The following is a 23,122-nucleotide window of genomic DNA, read 5'->3' as shown; positions in this document are numbered from 1 at the left end:
AAAAATACAATCAGAAAAATATTAATTAAATATCAGAAAAAAATGAAAATAAGATTATTTTTTTTTTAAATCAATTTAAAATCGCACACCTTTAATGACAAGCTTTGAGCTGTTTAATTACAACCATAGTTAAGCTCTACTAGTACTAAAATGTGGAGTACACGTACCCAACTTAGGTTTACTAGTGCACGTATAGTACACTTTACTAGTGAAGTTAAGTGTCACTAGTACTAACTATACAGTATGTAACATAAGCAAGATTGTCTACTAGTAGACAGCTTTACTAGTGAAGTCTTCTGAGGCACTTGTGAGCCAAACAACTTTACTAGCACTACAGCACTAGTACACTAAAAATCTCATTAGTAGTACTAGTAAACCTGATGCAAATAAAGTAGGAGGGATTATAGATTCAAGACACTAAAATCATGCACAACCAGACTGAGAGACAGTTTTTATAACAGTGCAATATCACTTCTGAATGAAAACAGACCCTCACTGAACTGCTTTTATTATTTATTATCCATAATGTTTTTATAAAAAAAAAAAAAAAAAGAGAGATGAATTACCTCTTTGCAATTTTTTGATCCTATTTTTTTATTTATTTTTTTATCCATCCATTTTCAGACCCGCTTCCTGTATTTCAGGGTCACGGGGGTCTGCCGGTGCCTATCTCTGGCTTACACTGGGCGGTAGGCGGGGGTACCTCCTGGACAGGGCACCAGTCCATCGCAGGGACTATTTATTTATTTATTTATATATTGTGTGAATGAAACGTGATCTGTATCGAGGGGGACTGTGGTCCAATTTTGTTGTATGTTGTACTTATCGAGTCTAATAACCAAATCCAGCACCCTGTACATCCATAATGTTTTTATGGATGCAATTCCCTGCAATACAGATGCCTTTTGTGGAAAATAAATTAAGTTTCAATTATATTTGGACTATTTACTCTCATCCTTTTTATGTTTATACATGAGATGTTTCCTGTATGTGAGGGAATTATGGTAAGATTTATCACAAAAAATAAATATGGGAGGGTGAAAGTCACTAGTAACTTTTACTTTGAATACTATTTAATTACTTACTTATTTTATGTATGACTTACTTGTACTTGAGTACAATTTCAATCAAGAAATGGTACTTCTACTTGAGTAGCATATATCAGTATACACCTCTGCAAAAGTCGCTGGTGTTTAATTGGAAATGGCTTTTTATTCCTTTGACTGCTGCAATAAACACATAGTGAAACGCTGCCTGTCAGAAGTTGTATTTATCTTCAAAGCACAAACAGTTTCTTTCTGTCATTGTGACATTCTGGATGACTCATGTTGCGTTGCGATAAAAAAAAAAAAAAAAAAAAAAGTTTTTTACACCAAAAAAGAAAAAAAAAAAAAATCCCTGTCAAAGCAAAGAGTGACGATAATAATATTAATAATAATGCATTGGATTTTATATAGCGTTTTATCAAAGACGCTTTACAGAATTAAGGCAGTATTCTTTCACTCCACACTTAGTGATGGTAAGCTACTGTTGTCGCCACAGCTGCCCTGGGGCAGACTGACGGAGGCAAGGCTGCCATAGTGCGCCATCGGCCCCCCAACCACCACCAACACTCACTACATTCATACTAGGCGATGTGGGTGAAGTGCCTTGCCCAAGGACACAAGACAGATACCACTGGAGCGACTGTCCCCCACTGTGGGACTTCAGAGATTTAACCAGATTGGGCAATGACAGGCTGGTATGGCCACCAAATAGATGGAATTTAGTTCTAAAATGTTCACTTGTTTGGCCAGCAAAGGCCATCAAACTTGTGCTTTAGTGCGGCGACAAAGTGGCAACTGATAGCGATGCAACAGCGGTTCATCCCGTCTTAATGATTAATGGCTGCTTTCATTGATTCCTCAAAGAACCTCCTCCTGCTGAACTAAATCAATTTCCCGGCTGAATAGCAGGATATCAATTTCCCCAAAATAAACACGGCAAAAATCTATCCGTTCTGCCTCATGTTGTTTGCCTCTTTAGCACGCTGACAACTTCCTATTTATTTCATCCATTGATGCAATGCATATCAAAACAAACAGAAAGCTATTTTAGTTCAGGATATGAGTTTTTGTTACAAAATAAAATGAAATGGTATGAAATCGGTGGTGGAGTGTATTCCTAATAGTGATAGGGGGTTATGTAATTCTGTTTCCATGAACCTGTTCACTCTTAGCAGCCTTGAGCTAGAGTGTGAACGTGTGAATGTGAAAGAAAGCCGTGTGGTGACCATAGAGGTAATGGAAATGTGTCATATTGGAGTAGTGCTAATGAAGTGCTTGCACTCCTTCCCTCTGCCAAAGACATCAAGGGAAATAACAGATGGCCTAAAACAGCTCATCCGGCTAAAATTTTCAAGCCTTCCTGCAACATGTATATATAGGCCTAGCCTAATTTAGCAGGGATTTTGCTTTCAACGCTAACCAAAGGAAACATAAATTATCTTTGTCTCGTGAGGAGAATAAACAAGATTTTCCGAGATGTTTCCTTGCAGCTGGAGAATCTCTTGTTTGAAATGAAACTGGAGAAATTACATTGTTTTTCTTTTCTCTTTAGTTCCTCAAATTTTTTTTATAGATTTGTGTGAAGAAGCAAAGTTGATTCTTTGCTTTGAGATAGGGATGTAACGATTAATCGTAAGGCAGTTAAAAATCGATTCATAGGTATCATGATTGACATCAATACTTTGAAAATTGAATCGCAGTACTTTTTTTAAACAGCAGAGGGCGCTATATATTTATCCCTTCTCTTGTCCAGCAGTGTACCGGCGGGCGGAATCTGCTACTATTTTCTTTCTGGCCACCTTCTACTCTTACAAGGTAATGTTACATGTTAATAAATGATTCCTTACCCCTTTAGCACTGAAAGAATATTTGTAATATTACGTGAATATCTGTAAAAGTCACGATTTTCTATTAGCTCTGTCTGCTAGCATAGCATCTCTTCTTCACTGCTAGATTAGCTGCATGCCAACCGACCACTGGGGTACCAGCGCCCTCTGCTGGTCCTAACAAATATCTGACGTAAATCAGTGCAATGACGTTTTTTTTTTTTAAAGTGCAATTGTTAAGGCACAAAATACATTTTCAGTTTCACTTTTAAAAAGAAAAAGAACTATTATGCAGTTTTGCATTGTTTACTATAGAATCAGAATTTAAATTAATAAGCTACTTCTTCATTTGTATTATTCCTTTATTTCATTCAAGATTTATTTTTAGTTAAATTGCATTGTTTTGAATAGTTTATCAAGGGATTCTTTTGGCAATTAAAAATAAAAGGAAATAATACAGTATTTTCTAGTTTTTTTCCTGATATCTTTTCAGTAACACTTTACATTACGCTGTCATTATTATGACATGACACCTGTCATTAGCATGAATAAGGTGTCGTTCAGTCCATTAACCCTAACCTTTACCCTATTCCTACCTAACACCACTAGATCCCTCCACCTAACCCCAAAAATACTAACATAGCTCCAAATATGTCATAATTTAGCGAACAACACTTAAAGAGTAACTAAACCCCTGCTTTCTGCTGACCTGCCACTAGGGGGAAAATTAAAAAAAAAAATGCCTTGATAAAACATCACCACAGGAATGCATGGAGCAGTGCAGTTCCTTATTGAAGCTGTCAATCAATGCTCACTGAAGGCTGTGATTGGAGGAAAACCTCCTCCCTCCTCTGAGCTTTTATAGAAGGGGTGGGTCCAAAAGTGACAGTTGGTGATGCATGATAATCAAAATAATCTGTCTCAGCCAATAGCAAAATTCAATTGTAATAGCTGGCATTCAACCATTAGAGGGCAGTCAATCTGACATTTTACAACTAAATACTCAAAATTCTAATCAGGAACAATCAACAGCATTATTTAATACCCAAATACATGTGTAGTCAGCAGAAAAAAGTGAGTTTGGGGTTTAATTACTCTTTAATGACAGCCTTCATAATAATAATAATGCTATATGGATTTTATATAGTGCTTTTTCATAGACACTCGAAACGCTTTACATTGATGTGCATTATTATTTCACTCCACACATGGTGGTGGTAAGCAACTTTTGTAGCTACAGCTTCCCTGGGGCAGACTGACAGACGCGAGGCTGCCATAGTGCGCCATCGGCCCCTCTGACCACCACCAACACTCACTCACACACCTCATTCATACTAGACAATGAGGGTAAAGTGCCTTGGCCACGGACACATCGAGAATGACTTGGATAGAGCGGGATTTGATCCCCCAACCCTTTGGTTATTGGACAACCCACTCTACCATTGAGCCACGGTTGCATGAATGATTAGCAACTGTAATCTAATTCATTTCTAATGCAAAGAATGAAGATATTGCCGTTTGTTGCATTACCCATGAGCAGGGAGGCTAATCAGGAAATGAAGCACACCTGGAGGAAAAACAGGTGGAGCCTAATCACTCACGGGACAAACACACTATCACTGGGAGTGAAGATACGAGCAGGAATACTTGGTAATTAATGCTCAATTTCAGTTTTTTGCTCAGATCTAATTTTTTGTTTGCTCTGTTCACATTACCATTTAAAATGTGACCTGTATCAGATTCCAGTGTGAACGGTTTGCGGCTCCAACCTGACCCACATGCGCATTGTCACCTTTGTTTCAGAGTTATTGTGCAGCGGAGCCAGAGAATGAATGAGCAGTAGGTGCAGAGGAGGACGAGGAGAAAGAAAATTTGTTTTGGGCTTCTTTGTTCAATATTTGCTCCAGGCTTTTGTTTAATTCTGTTTAATTTTGTTGTTGAGTCTAGTTACTGTTAACTATATATATATATTATATATGATTTATCGAGTATCTTGTGGGGATTTAAAGTTGAGTTGAGGAACTGACTTCTCAACTCCATTAACTTGCACCTTTAAAACTTTTGCAGAAAAAGAAAATAAAGACACTCCAAATTTGTGCCACTTCAGGACTTTTTCTATCTAAAAAAATATGTTTAATCTTCCTACAAACTTCCACATTGAACTTTTGAAAAAAAGATATGGCTCTTTTTGAACCCCCCCCCCCTCACCCCAAACCTCAGCTTGTCAGAAGTAATGAAATGCAGAATCCAATGGTATGTTCACAACGAGCCTTGCATAGTGATGCTGTGCTACGGTGACGTGAAGAGAGATGTTTTTTACGCATGAGTCTGGATCTCAGTGCATTGCTTACAGGCCTGCAGGAGACATGAGTCACAGCTAATGACTATGATGACCTGTTTGCCTTCATCTTGCTGTGTCGCATCTATTTCCTAACTTTCGCTTACTTTCCATTTTTGCCTTCTAAAAAAAATAGGAATCAACTGGCAAAGCTTTAAAAGTGCTTCGTAAAATATGTTGGAATTAATATGTTTATTTAGAATGATTTTATCTGTAAAACAGATTGAAGATTTTGAAGATTCTTTGAACCAGTGTATTTTGTTATACAATAAAAATATAGTAAATTCTTGTGTGAAAGAACTTTATAGTACAAACTTATGGGGCGCCGAAGTTGCACATCTTAGAATAAACAGCAATTATTGGCAACATTTAGCAAAAAAAAAAAAAACTTCTACCAGATTTACAGCAATATTTGTGATATTTACTTTTTTGTTTCACCCATGACGTTTAACATTTATATTTATATGTAATATTCAACATTTATATTTCAATCTAACATTTATATTTCAATCTAACATTTAGATTTAAGATTTAGATTTAGGATTTAGAATTTAGAATTAATATTTAGATTCATATTTAACATTTAGATTTAAGATTTAGATGTAGATTTAAGATGTAGATTTAATATTAAGATCTAACATTTAAATTTAAGATTTAGATTTAATATTAACATTTACATTATATTTTGTACAAGAAAAAAACAAATATAACTAATTTCACAAATATTGCTGTAAATCTGGTCAAAAGTAATATAAAAAAAAAAAAAATACGTTTTTTAAATATAGTTTGTCGCTAAATGCTGCGAAAAGTTGAGGTTTTTTTTTTTTTGCATGTGCAGTCGGTGCCCCATTCATCAGCTTCTTGGTTCAATAAAACTGTTTCATGTGACGAATTAACTCTGCAAAGACTGCAAAGACTGCAACAATAAAATGTCACCAAGATAAACCATATCATGTTTTAAATGCACCAGAGAGCAAGAATTGGCTGAAAATATTCAGAAAATGTGTCTGGGCTTCTTTCTGTGCAGCATTACGTTTCGATAAACCAATATTTCACTGTATCCTGATTGTGGATATGTCATTACTAGAAACTCATTTGTGAATCCATGCACACTTTCGTGAACAAGGATCTCAGTCTATCATCAGGGAATAGCCAAAGGTCTTAATTATAGCACATTCCTGTCAGTAACGATTGTAAGGGTGATGGTGTCAAAGTCATTTTCACGTAGATGGCATGAGCTAGGGCTAACAAATGAGAAAAAAAAAAAAAAAAACGGGCATAGAGAAAAATATGTAGAGTTGTTTAGAACCAAATGCCAAAATAAAAAGTCTCAGCTTGGATGAGGGGCCTCCAGGGTGGATCAGTGACGGTGAATAAGGATCCTGGATTAGGACAATATATACATGTGTGTGTGTATATATATATATATATATATATTTTATTTATTTTTTCATCCACTGCATCCGTTTAGTAATGTTTATTTGTTCTCACAATATTTCATCGCCAAAATTACTTCAGAAAACAACATTATAAACACAAATTTTTTTTTATTCCTACATACTCTGAGCCCATGCACAGTATGGCACTATTTGTTTATCCTGTACAGTAAAGTATTTGCATATAATCTCACAGTTTTTTTTTTAAATGAAATGATACCTAAAGTGCATAACAATTAACATTTAATGTATCATACACTGATCCAGACAGCATTACTTTGATGTCAGCACAAACTAGAGCGTTATGCTTTGTACATTTTCCAAGAACAGCAGAAAATATTCATTGCGTCGCTTTTCTATAGAGCCAAATAAATGACGAGGCAAAACACTTATTTGTGGTCAGGGAATAAGTAAAACTTGTGCTCAAAATGCTATTTTAATAATAATAATAATAATAATAATAATATCATGCCCTGCTTGATACCGTGTTGCTTTTCTATGTGTTGTACAACCGTTAAAGCAGTGGTTTCCAACTTTTTTTTGGATCGCAACCCCATTTTAATGCCACACATTTCCAAATATTTTTTTCTATAATTCTATAATATAATTTTGATCAAGTTTGTTATACTTTGTGCAATAAGCCTGGCTACTTTATATTGTATTTTATTTATTTTTTGTCCATTTTCGCTTTATTTTTTTTTTTATATTGCATTTTATTTGAACTCAGTTTATATTTTAAAAAAAAGCGAGTATAGAATAGTTGTTTAGGATTGCAAGTTGTGTTTTAAATTGAAAAAGAAGAATTCTTAAAACATTATATATATTTATTCACTATTTTTTGACACATTCCAGGCAACTCCAAGGTTCAAAAACACTTGGTTAAAGTGTTAATATGTGAGTGCGTGTGCAGCTCTGTGTGTACAGATGCCTCACAGACAAAACACTGAACACTGACTCACAGCTGCTGTTGAAAGTTACGAGTTTTCACACTGTGTCAACCCTATCTGTTTTTATTGTGATAAAACAAACAATGAACACCTGTACAATATGTCATTAAAAAAAAAGTCTTTTCAACATTGTATTGATTCTGCACTAATGAGAAGAAAAAACAGATCTATTGTTCACTGCATTAATCGCTCAGCCAATGGAACAGTTCCCACAACACGATCCTATCTCTCTAAATACTTACAGTCCCAAAGAAATATTTATATTACAAACTCTTATTTTGTGACCACAAATTACGATTTCATGACCATGTTATGCTCATATGCGGAATTTATGGGGGCCGGGGGAGCAAGTTACAGTTAGCTTTCCCAAATTCATTCAAAAAAAAAAAAAAAAACAATTCTTAATATAATTTATATAAATAATAATAATAAAAATTGACTCAAACATAATACTGTTAGTTTCATGTGACAGAGGTCAGTTCTACCTCAATTGTGTAGTATAAGTTTTCAGTGAAATGGTCCCAAATTTTTGAGAGTTTAGGTTGGCTCTTCTTCTGTTGTGCAATTCTTCTTCACAATGTAAACGGTGAAGCGACACTGCCCCCAGCAGTTCATGTGTGGTACTGCAGGAAAAAGGAAAGAATGCGGCCGCTGTCCTGATTTAATCAGGAATTTACGACATTGAACGACGCGTCAATGCAAATTATTGTAGTCAACATTATCAAGTTACTATCATTTTTGCATTATTGTATATGTTACACACCATTGTGGTCTATATACTTAATTCTATTTCTTTTGCCCCCCCTGGCAAGAATCTCAAACTCCGCCTATGGTTATACTCATTTAGTGGCCACAATTTATTCATTTACTTATTTTTACCATGTCTGTGGCTCTGTACTTTTCCATGACAATGGGAGTCATTTGAAACTGACTGAATATGAAGAGTGTCAGGGACCGAGGGTCAAAGTAGGAAACACACCAAAGCAATTCAAGTTTACGGCTTTTATTTAGCCAAAAAATAGTCAAAAATGACCAAATAAATGAGGCCAAAGTAACCAAATGTTAACAGATGGAACAAACTGAACTCCAACTGAACATGACACAACCCAAGCAAAATGTCAAAATAAGTAGAAAATCTAGCAGACATTAATTTTTTTTGTTTTTATTGTTGTTGTAAAATGAAGATGAAGTGTCCTGTTGATTGGGAACATCTTTCATTATTTATCATCAATTCAGGAACTGTTTATCCTTTTTCTGGGCTTGGTGTTTGTGTGTAAGGGATTTTGTTGTTTAAAAGTTCACGGCTCTTTCATTATTATTTGTGTCATGGGTGTCATTTTGTCACTAACAGTAACAACCCAGTCTCAGTCGGATAAGGAACAATTTTTTATTGTAAATAAAAGCTCACAGAATGAACCCTCTGGGGTGGTTTATTTTACGACCCAGTTCTTTCAGTGATGGATAGGAACAATAATCTTGAGAATCTCATGAAAGATTACTTCAAAAACCTCCCAGACCTGCACGCACAGATTGGGTTTTAATTCATTCCATATCTCTAGCCTTGTTAATAATAATTGCTCACTTCATCTGACAGCGTACCACAGGAGAAAAAAAGCCTTGAATGTCAGTCTGCTCTGGGATTAGAAATGGTATATAATTGCTTTAAAGCTGCTGGTGTATATTGTTTTCTGCACATTATAAATATGACAAATACATTGAAATTACACTTATATTAAAAAAAATCAATCTCTTTTGGTACAGCCTTTGAATTCCCCAACTGTATGTAGAAAATGGCTTATGTTAGATTGTATTGTTTCTCTCTCTGAGGCTCTGTGCATATACGCTTCTTTATTTTTGTTGTAAGGACTTCCATTAAGATGACTGGAGTAGTCAATTAGTCCCACCTCCTCCTTGTAATTAGCATTAGTGCCGACGCAATTGAATAATATACTTGATGATTAAATCTGCCATGAAGTATCTAATTAAAAAGTTTTTTTTTTCTTTGTATTATTTGTTTCACTAAAATAGTTTCTTATTTATGTTTTCCATATTCTTCACCCTGTGGCCAGTGTTAACTCCATGCTCAGAAATCAAATGTCAGAGCACCTTGTTTTAAGTTTAGTTTTTCAACCTTGGGGTCATGACCCCATGTAGGGTCACTTGAAATTTTAAATGGGGTCGCCTAAATGTCCAGTGATTAATACAATAGTTACTGAATAAAAATATATTTTATATTTATTTCAAGTATATATTCTTTTATAAATTAAAACACACCACACAATGTTAAATGAAAGATTGATTACGTGAGAAATACCTAGATGTATAATATATTGGGACATTTTTGAAGTGTGCATGTTGGGCACACTAGTCATACTCAATTGCCACATGATGCATTGCGAGTGGAATGTAAAATCGTCCTGGGACTGGCCTAAAAAAACAAACATCCTCTTTCAAAATAAAAGCATCTCTTATTGTCTTCCATTAGATTTTTTTTAACGCTTTTGTAAATAGGGCTCTTGTTTTGAAGCTAACTGGAAGTTTTGTCAGTAGCATAATGGTGGCGGGTCTCTGAAAAAATTCCCAAGTGTCGGAAATAAATGTGTATACGCAAGTTTTATGATTCATATATCATCTATATCATGTTGATATTACTGAACCTTAAACACGTTTGTAATCCTTCTCCAGTCTGCATTTACTTCACCCACTGGAGCGTCATGTTTAAGGGGGAGTAAATAGCTCCTCAATAGCTAATAAGAGGTTTACGCAGTTGACGTAGCACTCTTCTCTACCGCCGAGAAGCTGCAGCAGTCACAGATTTACCGCTGAAGCAACCGTAAAAACAGCCCAAACAAAGTCTAAACGCCCGGCTCTGAGGAAGCCTCGGGGCTTAACAGTTACCATAGACTTAACGGTTATTCGAAGCAGCAGTGTTCCTGGGTTTACTTAGCTCTATAGCATGTCCCAGGGGCTGGTAGTGTTGTGCCAAAGTCTGTGACCCGAAAAAATCTGTGACTGCTGCGGTTTCTCGGAGGTAGAGAAGAAGAGTGCAAACCTCTTCTATTAAGGAGCTATTTACTCCCCCTTAAACATGATGCTCCGGTGGGTGAAGTAAATGCAAAGTGGAGAAGAATTACAAACATGTTTAAGGGGGAGTAAATGTCCGCCGAGAAGCCGCAGGGGTTGTAACTGTCGCCACCTGCAGTCACAGATTTTTTCAGGTCACAGATTTTGGCACAACAGCGGCACTCGGCTTGGCTTCGGCTCTTGGTGACGTCATCGACTAGCCGACGTCGACTCGACGACTATGCACATAAAGTCGACCTTTAAAATGAGTCATTCAGCCCCGAGTGAAAATGGTCACCATCCTAATTATACTTATATTAGACAGTATATACTCATTGAGTATGCCATTTGGGACACAGCTAATATATGTTTGTTTGTCAATGCATTTTGCAGAACTGCCCTACATAAATAATGTCTCCAGACTTAAGACATCCTAAAGTGTATTTTTGCATTTATCACATTATGCTATTGATATGTGGTTTCACAGTCATTTTACATTTAATACTACGTTTCCATGCTAATAAGACATAGTTGCTAGTTTCTATTAGCAGCCACAATAGAGCAGTTTTGCTATTTTTCACAGCATCACTTAAACAATATTTAATCATCACGACGATGTATGCTTGTTAAAAACAGGGGGTATGTGGGTGTTCATCTGCTTGGCATTGTGTGCCTGCATATTAATGTCAATAATTTATCCACAACAAATATGACAAAGAAATACAATATATTCCATTTGAATTTTACAGACACTCTGCATTTTTTCTTCCAAATTGTTCTAAAATGAGTGGTGTGTGCCAACAAACTGCTGGGTGAACAAATGCTGCTTTGGCATTTCTATTTCCTATCATTACAGCCATTTGAAACATACGTTTTGAGCTGTTTATATAATTTGATTTCAGTGACATTTGGAGCGTGAAAAAAAAAAGGCAAGCCAGCATACTCTGATTCATCCTAATCCTGTGCAAATCTCAACACTGTCAAGACTGCATGACTGTCGGTTCAGCGTGAGAAAAGAGATTCACAGGACTCGATATGGGGCCATTTCCTGTAGTGTTTGGAAAAAATGTATGGGACAGCTGGTTGCTGAGATTATTGCCTTTGCATGCAGTTAGGTGCTGTGGCAGGTAGCTGTATGAGGTGCTTTAATCCCTACTGTATTCATACGCTATAGGCCAGGGGTCTGCAACCTGCGGCTCTGGAGCCTCATGTGGCTCTTTGAGTCCTTTGCCATGGCTCCATATAGCTTTAAAAAAATACTGAAATAAAGAGTTATTTTCTTACAGAGGCTATTAATGATTAATGACAAATAAAATCATGATATAACAATTTGTTAACTTAAAAATAAATCATATTGTGCACCTTCCTACTTCATCTCCTGCAACATCTACAGACCGTCAACTTTCCTGCACCTGTGGTAAACCTTAAGTTTTAAATCCCTGGTAAGATAACTAAACCAACAAAAACACTATTCTGGAAGAAAACAGAGATTTTAATTGTGTGGGAACAGATTCAATGTGCCGGTTAAATATGCATGCTTTATGTGTGGCAAGAAATTAGCAATTAGCATGTGTTGACCACATGATCATGCATTAATACATTAAATACATTAACATAAAAAATGTTATTTATATAAATTGTGTTCATGTAAACTGAAATGCGTAAGAATTTGAAGATGCAAGACACGGTTTTGTTATTTTTTTTATGTTAATTCATTTTATTTTATTTTAAACTGCTTTTAAGTTGCCATTTACTTGATCAATATAAATCAAATTAACTTAAATAACACATTATTCTATATAATTTTAACTGTGTAGAATTTAATACACTGTATTGTATACATTGAAGCGGTATTTTTCCGGCTCCAGGAGGACTTTATTCGGGGTGAGATGAGGTTAAATGGCTCCTTTGAGAGTAAAGGTTGCAGACCCCTGCTATAGGCCTACTGTACAACACTGGGAAGCACACGACTGAGGAAACATTTAATGCTCAGTCCGATAAAAAATATTTATTAAAGATCATATGCAAACCACTGTTTATTTAGTGAGCTGGGTTGCTTGTTTTTTTTTTTTTTTTCCTTTGAATAGTTTTTTTTTTTTTTTTTTAAATGTGATATTGTGCTTACTATAAAAATGTTGCTAAAATAAAGCTCTACTAGTACTCAAATGTGGAGTGTGTGCACAAACACACTTCACTACTAAAGTACTAACGTTTTGTAGCTACTAGTGAAGCAAAAAGTGTCACTAGTGCAACAAATAAACCTTATATGCAAATAAAGGGGCGAGGAAAAGCAAATTCAGACTTATAATTGGCTTTAAAACATATTACAGCCAATCAGGGAGCTGGATTTGGTTATAATCCCTCCTACTTTATTTGCATTAGCATTACTCGTACTGCTAGTGAATCTTTTTGGCTTTTCTAGTTCTACTAGTGGAATAAAAACAGTCTACTAGTACTATTAGTTAGAACTGTAAAGCTTTGAGTTTTTATTAGTAACGTATTTTAGTACTACTTTAGTAACTCAAAATTGGGTAGCACTTAATTTAGGGAACACCTATTAACCATTAATGAGTTGCTTCTTAGCATGTAAATTACAACAAGGCTCAGCTGGTGAAAATATACGTCTTTACCGTCCAAAAATGTACAAAGCGCCTCTCGCTGTTGCCCTTTCAAAAAGGAAACGCTGAATTCTTCTAAAACTGACTTTATAGCAGCTTTCACACGGTCATCCTCCTGCGTCGACATCTTTCTGTTTTGATTATCCCCGGCTACAGAAGCTAGCTTTAGGGACGTGGAATGTTTTTCTATTTTTAGGTCCATTATATTAATGTAAATTTTCTCAGATAATGCCAATTATATAAATATGTCTCATTCAGCCAAAACTTCCACAACATATTATATGGGTCAATGACATATAACGGATTATTAACAAGCCAATTTTATTATAGTTACAGTAACAACATCTAATGTAATTGTTTACACTTTGTGTAAATGATGGTTTTAGCGTTGTTGTTAGTTTTAATCAAAACAAAGTCGTCATTGTCATTTAGTGCGACTGTGAAAAATCTTTCATTTAATTCCTTAATACGCTTAGATATTGGCAATGATGAATCTCCTTTCCCTCGCCACCTTATTGGCATAAAATTTTACTTGTACTACTAATGAAATTTTTTGCATCACTAAAGTAAAACGTACTTGTGCACTAGTGAACAAAAATCTAGTACATGTTCTCCAAATATGAGCAGTACAGTTGATAACGACATTCCACACAAGGCCAATATGAACCAGTAGCCATGTGTTAGCTGATTATACTTTAAATAATATACCTCCGAAGTGCTTTCACAACTTTCAAACTCAAGCTCCGGATTATTTAATATACCACGGTTGAGTGCTTCTCTCCTTGAGCCACTGAGGTAGGCTATCGCAGTCCCTCAAGTAAACAAGGAAACAATCTGTCTCAGTTACTTGGTTGCTCGAGTTGAATAATGTATGAGCTGCTCTCCTGACAGGTCTGGTTACAGAGCCATAGAGCCTATAGAGGTTTTTTTTATAGAGAGGTCATTCATCGACATATAAAATACTTTTCGGGGTTCTTGCTGTTAAACCTTCAGTCTTTTCCAAATGTCCTTTAAAACGATAAAATGTAGTAGTATACAGTTTTATTTAACTGTGTATAGGCTCTGGCCTTTCGCTGGAATATAATCTGTATGCATGTGTTTGGCACAAGCAATGCTTGGTAAGGATTTTCGGCAACACTTTACAATAAGCGTCCCTTTATTAGTGAGAATGTTGGCAGCATCCTCACTGTTATACCTTTTTTCTTCCGTTGTCGTTAACTCCCCCTACACCGTTTGTCTGATTTTGACAGTTAACCTTTCAAAAAAATGCAGAAAGTTCACAAGATTCATGCTTGAACTTTTACAATTTGTAACTTTTAAACTTTTTGACTTCTTACATGTTTTCTTTCTCATTCATTTCTATTCTAAATGTCAACGTTTTCAACACATTTCAACTTCTTTCAACCTTTTCAACCTTTTTAACCCTTATTGCTAACGGTCAGCTATTGCTAGGTTAATGCTTAGCGAATGTTAGGTTAGTGCTAATGCTAGAGCTAGACTAATGCTAATGCTAGCGCTAAATTAATGCTAATGTTAGGTTAATGCCATTGCTATGCTAATGCTAGATTATTAATAATGCTAGGTTAATATTAATGCTGCCTAATGCTATATAATGCTAGCTAATGCTAATGCTAATACGATACTAATATTTGTTAATGCAAATGCTAGCTAATGCTAATGCAGTGCAACACGAACCAGCGCCTGTATCCTCACTTTCATTTTCTTCAGAAAATGCAAATATTCGAGTTAATATTAATGCATTATTAAATATTAATTGAGAGTTTCATAATTTGTTATTAATCATTATAAGATTTACCGAACATTAATTAACATATCATCTAATGCATTAATAAGCAGTTAATTCATGTTTACTGCACAAAGTTAATCAAAGCATTACTAAGCATTAATGCAAGTTAAATATTGTTTTTCCTCTAGTAATTCCTCATGTTAGCTATGGTTAAGTAATGCTCACGAGGCACTACTCAACATGTATACATCAAGTTGGTAATGTTACACCTTACATAGTAAACACCTTACATTTACTAATAAACAAATTACTAATAAGTAGGTAACTTTTATCAATGCTTAATATTGTTTTAATTAAATCTGTTTAGTAGACATTAACTGCCTACTATTGCATTTACTGATGTGTTATTTAATGTTCGTTAATACATTATAATGATTATTAACATAGTATTAAACAGGTAATTAATGCATTCACTAACGTTAATTAAGGGACTCTTATTGTAAAGTCTTTCAAAAGACATCTAAAAACAATAAAGTCTTTAAATGACATATGTTTGGTGCTCCTTATAGTTCCTATTATACATGAACATGACATGTCTTGCTTTTATGATCACAGCGTGATTTATGTGATTATGCTGCTTCTATGTGTCAGAAATTTGGAATAGTGCCTTAAAACTTGTGCTTTTGAGCCTCCAATATAAAACACAACTTTCATCATCTTTCCCTTTGCACAGTGAAGTCAACAGAGGAAATGTCAAAAGCGATGAGTGAACAAACAATCGTAATTCGCCGGGACAACCACGTAGCTAGCATTCCCAGAGGAAGTAGTGCCTGCAAACCCCGAATTAAATGATAAAATTTAGCCGTAAAGGCTAAAGCTAATAACACCACCTGGAGAAACAGGAGGCGACGAAAGCACAGATAAACAGAAGGATGAGAGTATCTGCAGGAAATGGAGAGAAGACGAAAGGCTCAGAACATTAAAGCCTAAGCTCTCATTAGCATAATCCTACAGCAGCGTGATGAAGAAATGACATGCAGGAATATAAATAATGTTTCTATCCTGAAACAAAACGTCAACATGACAATATACTGACAGATCTATCTATATGTACAAGGGTCAATGATGTGACACTAAATCTTTAGTCCAACTGCATTTCTTTCAGCTAAAAAGAGGTTTAAATACATACGAATGTATCTCATGTGTCGTAACTCTATAATATATGCACTCACTTTGAATTTTCAAATGAAAAACTGTACTTATCTGTCATTTAAAATGTCAACATGTCATGTGGCATGTGGTGCAACTGTCTGGCCACAACCAGAGCTTAAAAAACTTTTGACCGACACTTATTGAATTGGATCTAGCACCTCATTTTTTATTTATTTATTTTTTCCAGCACCTCATTTGCTTTTATTAAATTTTGAAGTATTATATTTGGACAGCTGTGTCTTTTATTGAGTTGAAATAACTGGAAGTGTCATTGTACGCAAAAAGTTGCATGTAAAAACTGAGCGCGAGTGAGGAAGAGAGGGGAAAGTGGGGGCCACGTTACGTCAAAGAGTGATTTTGCACAAAAAAATGTTTCTCTGTCAGCTTGGTTGACAGTAGAAAATTTAAAGAGCTTTTTTAAGCCAATAAGTGAAGCTTAGCCGAAGGTAAATAAGTCCAAGGTTGTTTCTGTAGAAATTGCAGGAAAAAGCAGCAGCATGGCAGCAGTTACTGGAGCGAGTGCAGCACCTGTAGCAGAGATGCTAATGGAGGAGAACCTGCCTCCAACAGACAGGACACAGGAGGACAACTATCCAGGGAACATGAGAAGGGAATGAGACAAAGGTCAAAGTTCTGGTTTGGACATTAAGACAGAGGCTGAGTTCAAAGCCAGGATGAGCTGCGACTCTTGGCTTATGAAAAACAAGGCAGACCTCCGCTGTGAAATATGTAAAAAAAAAAGGATACAAAGAGCTCCATGACTGTTTTTATGACTGTTTTGACAAATAAAAAGGCAAGCACATGTTTTATTTTCATTTCCTGCTGTGCTGCTGATTCATTAGAGGAGTTGTGGCCTTATGTTGTGGGTGTAAAAGTTTGTAAATATTTTTGTATTTGTGAGTTATTGTGTTCTGAAAGTTTTGTGACCTTTGTGACTAAATTAGTGGTGATGTTGTGCTGTCCTTGGTGCTGAAACACGGCAGATTTGACAGCTGTCACTCAAAGTGAGAGACTGATACGCTCCGTAACGGGCGGTTGTCCGTGCTTCTTTAATGCTGATTCATCATTCTTTTATTAAACATTTAGGTTAATTGGTTGTTTGTGTTTATGTGATATTATTGGTCCATTGAGTGAGCTAAAGGCACTTAAAAAAATGTATTCCGTGACATTTTTGTCTCTCTCTTACTGCTGGAACAACAACCGACGTGTGTTCCGGGACCTGATGATTTACAAATTAAGCACTGGCCACAACTGCTATTTCAAAAACATCTTTAAAACTACTCTAGATCTATTCACATTTATCTTCTGCCCCATTTGACATGATTTCCTACATGTTTTCTAGTCTTATATACAATTTCAAAGTATTTCTATTTTTAGTTTCATTCTGTTAATGTTAATTTTGTCAGATCAGGTCAATGCCAGCATAACAACTAAAAGCAGCATCACAATGATTGCTGTGAACTCTGGGCTCCACTATCTGACCTGTGTCCATAGATCTGAGAGACCTGCTGAGTTCGTACCTGACTAACATCTGATGTATTCTGGAACAAACCCATTCACAAATGTATACACCAGCAGCAGAACTTTAAAGTCTATTTCTAAGCTGACTGGGAGCCAGTGTGAAGACTTGAAAACTGGACTAGTGTGTTCTGTCTTCTTTTGGAGGCAGAAGGCTGTTTTTATAATTGATTTAATTGGACTGCTAGTTGAAGAAACCATGTTTTTCCAATACATACACAGTGTGTGTCTGCATCGAACGGTACAAACCCATCCCATTGGACGCAGTGAGCGTGCATGCATTTGGAGGTTAAGGGCTTTGTTAATGGGCTCACGGAGGTCATTCTTACCTGCAACCCTCCACTTACCTCTTTAACCCCTAGGCTCCCACTGACAGGTGATAAACTGCTTCAAACACATTATGAAACAAGAAGACATAGTCATCAACATCCTCCGCCAGATTGGTTGTCATTATAACTGACAACCATTTCCTAAATGTCCTAAATCTAAGAAGTTTGATGTATACATAAGAAAATATTACCACATCAGATGTAAAATTACTAACTATCTCAAATGTTTTCGAAGAAAAGCTGTCCCCTTTGAAGATACCTCGAACATAGTAAAGAAAAATGGAACAAGGACAATAACTCCGGAAAAAATAATTGTGCACGTCTCATTTTCTAACTCCATCAAGGTATTGATACTCTGAAGCCACACACCAACTTTGGTTATTCTATCGTAAACAGTTTCTGAGAAAAGCTGTCCCCTTTAACTCGGACGTACGCATGGATGGACGGAGCTCAAACCTATATCCCACTTCCACACTTTGTGACAGGGAATAACAACACAGTGGATAATTTTACTGAGGTTGAATTCCAGCTCTAACAAACTAATTCACGGCTTGGATGAAGGTTAATCTGGAGTGCACTTGTATTGAAATCGCAAAATCCGCAGCATTGACTTTGCGACGAGTGTTTTTATTACATTTAAAAATGGCCTCTACCAAGCTGCTCATTATTCACTTTTTTGTGACATAGTCTATAACAGGGGTTCTGAACTGGTCTCACCCTGGGACCCACATTTTTCCACGGCCATTAAATCGCGCCCCAGGTTTTTCAAAAATAGCTGTTGAAAACACACATTCTTTTTCAAAAACATAAATCTATATATTTTCCTGTGCAACATGCACTTCACAGCATGCCTGTCAAAAGAAAAGTTTCTTTCAAAATAAAAGACAAGTCCAACATGAGAGACTCCAAGTATTTTTGACCAGCTATTCGCAACCCACTCAGTACAGGTCCGCGACCCACTTTTGGGTCCCGACCCACCAGTTGAGAATCACTGGTCTATAAAACTATTCTGTATGTTTGCTATAGGTAAACATTTGTCATTTGGGTCATATTTGTATGGAAATAAAAACTGAAATACTTTGATATCTTATACAGGACAATAATATAACTAAAATAAAAGAGTAATTTAAATATTTTTTTTTAAAACAGCAGTCATGGCCAGACATTCGCAACACAGGATATTTTGACACTTTGAATAGCAGAATAAATTACAAAAGTAATTTAGTAAGTTGTTTATAAATCAAAGTGAGCGCAAATATTCTAAGTTACTACATATTTGCAGTCTTCTTATGCATTTAAACCTTGTTTTTAACAAAAAGAAATGCAGTTTTACAGATTATTTTGGTGTCAAGTTATTACAAGCTTAAATATGGCTCACCCTGTTGCTAAAATACTCATGTGTTGGAAATAAGTCACCTTAAGTCACCTTATTTTGCTGCAATCAAAGCATTTTTTTCAAAAAGGAAGTAATTTGACGTATTTTACTGAGAACAAGTCAATCTCACTCATGACAATAAAACTCAATTTTCTTCAAACAAGGCTTATGATGATGAAGTCTTGTGGTCGTGTATGATGGGATCACTCTGATGATTTCCCAGTATTTTCCAACAACTCATGGGAGCTTCAGATGAGTCTGAGTTAAACTCATTACAGGCGTCATTATGGGGTGATCGCTTCAAAGAGGAATATTACTGCCTCCAAAGAAAGAAAAAAAAAGAAGAAGAAGAAGAAGAGAGCCATTCATTCAGGATTCATGGATACCCATCTTCGAGTGCTTTCCAATAAGCAGGTTATTGAGACTTTCATCATCAATCACAATAAATGAGGAAATACAGAAGGAATGTAAAGCCTAAATATGTTAGATGTATACTAATATTGACTGAATATGATATTGTCTTCTAATTCTTAGAAATTGAGATCAAGGGATGTAATGACTTTGCATTTGGTCTCTGAATTGCGATGCAGTTGCTCTCATTTCTCTTACAAAGCATTTTGCCTGTATTTGGAATCAAAGCCCAGACACCCTCCATTACCTTAAAGCTGATATCCAAAGTTTCTGAGAAATCTATGTTTATGTATGATTCTTTTGAAATTCATAAAAAGACCAAACTAGTCTTTTACTATGATCTACTGCCGGTGGTCATTCATATACATTAATGTATATAAGTCCCTCCTTCGTCCTATAGACCCCTATACAAATGGAAATGATTGCGAACTGTGCCCAGCCAATAGGCTTCAACTTGGTGTTTTTGAGACTGTCAATCAAAGTGAATGTAGAACTGTGCACGGAAACAAGGCCGTGTGTCACAACAGCAAACAGGTAAATATGATTTTGGTTCCTACCTGACCCATAGACTTATATCAATGCGACCCGATGCGACCTTGTTATGTTCCGCGATGCGCGTGCAGAAAAGTAGAGGCGTGGCTTCTGGTAGATTGCAGAGGCAGTGAGGAAGTGTAGCTGTTTAGGGCGGGACATCGAGATGTTTCTCAGCTTTAAGGAAAGTCTGTCTGATTTTTTATTAATGACGTTTTTATGATCCTACACTCTATATATGACTCTATGTTTAGTCCAGAATTCCATTTTAGAATATGTGATGGTGTTTCAAATAGGAATATACAGTATGTGGGCTTCCTGGAACATTAAGAATTGATGTTGCAATAATGCGTTGATGTGAATACTAAACTACAAGCAAAGGCTTTGCTCCATTTGACCTATTAGAGTGAAATTCAAGGACCGAGGGCCATATCCGGCCCTTTAGAGAAATGGATTTGGCTCCCAGGAGAAAGTAAAAAGACAGTGAAAATGAAATTAATTATAGTGTAAATTACAAACTACATCAGCTGTCAATATTTAAGCACCTCTAACTACATACATTCAATAAAACGCCACAATATTTGTGAGGACTCATAGTTTTCCATGCTTATAATCACGTGATTGCAGTAATTTTTCATCGCAAATCATTGAAATAACTACATTTTTAGAAGATATTGCCAATTTCCTCAAATTATTACTCGAAATTTTACACTCGTTCCCTCAAGTGAAGCAGTTGTCAGTCAAGCTCAACACCGGTCTGCCTGCCTCTGCAGCCTGCGAGAGACTTTTTAGTCTTGCTGGGATCCTTTTCAGGGCCAAAAGGAGCAAACTGCTCAGGAAAAACCTTGAGAATTAACTCCTGCTGAAAATTACCCGACACTTCACAAAGTGACTGTTTTGCCTCAAAACATGCAGGTCACCCTGGAATGCCTGAGCTTATGTCAATCTTAAGTTTTAACAGTTATATTTGGTTTTTCACTTCATTTATCTATAAATAATTAATACTGATATACAAAGTAAATAGGAAAATGAGGTTCAGCATCAAGAGGAGGGGATGGGGTGGTATAGAGAGGGGGTGATGAGTAGAGGTGTGCAGAAGACAGAGAAGGGGGGAGGATGATGGACAGGAAGGAGGCAGAGAGAAGAAAGGGTGATGGGAGGAAATTACGGAAAGGAGAGAAGGTCAAATTGCTCTTATTTGTCACGTTTTCCTTACAAAGCGTTTGAATGTATAAGTTCTAAGAACAGATGTTGTGATTTTGATGTTTTTGAATAAATAAGATGATACTGAGTACTTTTTTACTGTGTACTTTTTCACTTTTACTCAAGTAAGTATTTTGGATCACTACTTCTACTTTTACTTGAGTAAATTTTATTTACATATAACAGTCATTTTACTCTACCCACCTCTGCTGCAACTTTCAGGCCATGAAAACACCAGAAATGTGTTCGTAACTCACTTACAGTATGGGAAAATACAAGAAATCATAGTAAAAACACCGTCTACAGGACTCCAAACCCCACAATGCAATGCATATAACTTTTCCAACAATGTTGACAAATGCAGTGTTTACGTTGGGGATGAAAACATACTTTAAAGTGGGAATTTCAACCTTTTGCTTTTTATCATATCAGTATCATTGAGCTATGAGGTCTGCACTGTCTTTATCTAATAAAAATGATAATATCCAGCAGTTTTATGTGACTTGTATGAATAAAAAACCCAGTTGGACACTGTGAATGTGTCAGAACAGAGTTTCAGCTGCCTGTTTATAAAAAAACGTGGGCTTGACATTGGTTTTTCTTTGTTTCAAACAGGGGTAGCGTCACTGAAAATATGCTGCGGTTTCTGAAAATTCTTTGTATTTGTAAAAAAAAAACCCTGAGTTGGAAAAACAAAGTTAGACCTTACACAGTATTAAATCCTACTTCACACACAACAAACCTTCTTAAACAATGATTACAGTGTGATATTGTTTTTCATGTACAAACTATAGCAACAGTAAATCCTACACAGGTGCTAAACATTCTTCACAGCTTTGTTCTGTTGTCCTTTGGAGATTAAGAAAAACAAACAGCTTAATCTTTTCTTAGTTTTGTCATTTACCAGCAAAATGGCCATGTAAAAGTGTTAATCCATGAAACATGGTCATAACTAAACCCACATGCAGGGAACATGTTAAACAGAGGCTTGAGTGGATACGAAGTGTTGGTAAAACATGGCAGCATTAATTAAATTAATTCCACAGGGATTCAGCAAACTGCCACAGATATGAATCTATGTGTACTGCACATTTATTATAGCAGCTAACCTTCACTTTCTTATTATCATGTCAAGTGGTTCAGAGGAAAAAAACAATCCAAGTTCTGGGAATTAACTCTCATTTGCATGGAGCTCCTTTTGTCAAACTGGTAAACTGAATTCTACCTTCTTTAGTTCATGAATAACTCCAAAGTGTTTGACACAAGGGCTCACCAAGGTTACAGTTAATCTAAGTCACATTCATGTTGCCTTTCTACCACCCACTGTCAACGATGTGACCTCATTTATCCTTTCTGAATCCCAGACGATAATGAAATGACATTGGTTCGAGTATATGAATAAAGGATGTGGTACATTTCCTGAGTGCTGCGCCTGTGAGGTAGATATAAAATATTCCGACTGCAGAAAGAAAGGTTGATCATCTTTGTTACGCAGAATTTTCTTGGGGTAGAAAGGTAACGC

General features: G+C 36.0%; 1 protein-coding gene across 3 annotated transcripts in view; it reads left to right on the top strand.

The window, feature by feature from the left end:
- Nucleotides 1-23,122, top strand: part of rap1gapb (RAP1 GTPase activating protein b) — a 121,535-nt gene that overhangs the window by 8,171 nt on the left and 90,242 nt on the right. The gene's annotated exons all lie outside the window — the stretch shown is intronic.

The sequence above is a fragment of the Gouania willdenowi genome, chromosome 5, assembly GCF_900634775.1.
Source record: "Gouania willdenowi chromosome 5, fGouWil2.1, whole genome shotgun sequence".
Lineage (NCBI taxonomy): Eukaryota > Metazoa > Chordata > Actinopteri > Blenniiformes > Gobiesocidae > Gouania > Gouania willdenowi.
Note: the sequence above shows the minus strand (reverse complement) of the source record. Positions and strands in the feature narration are given on the sequence as shown.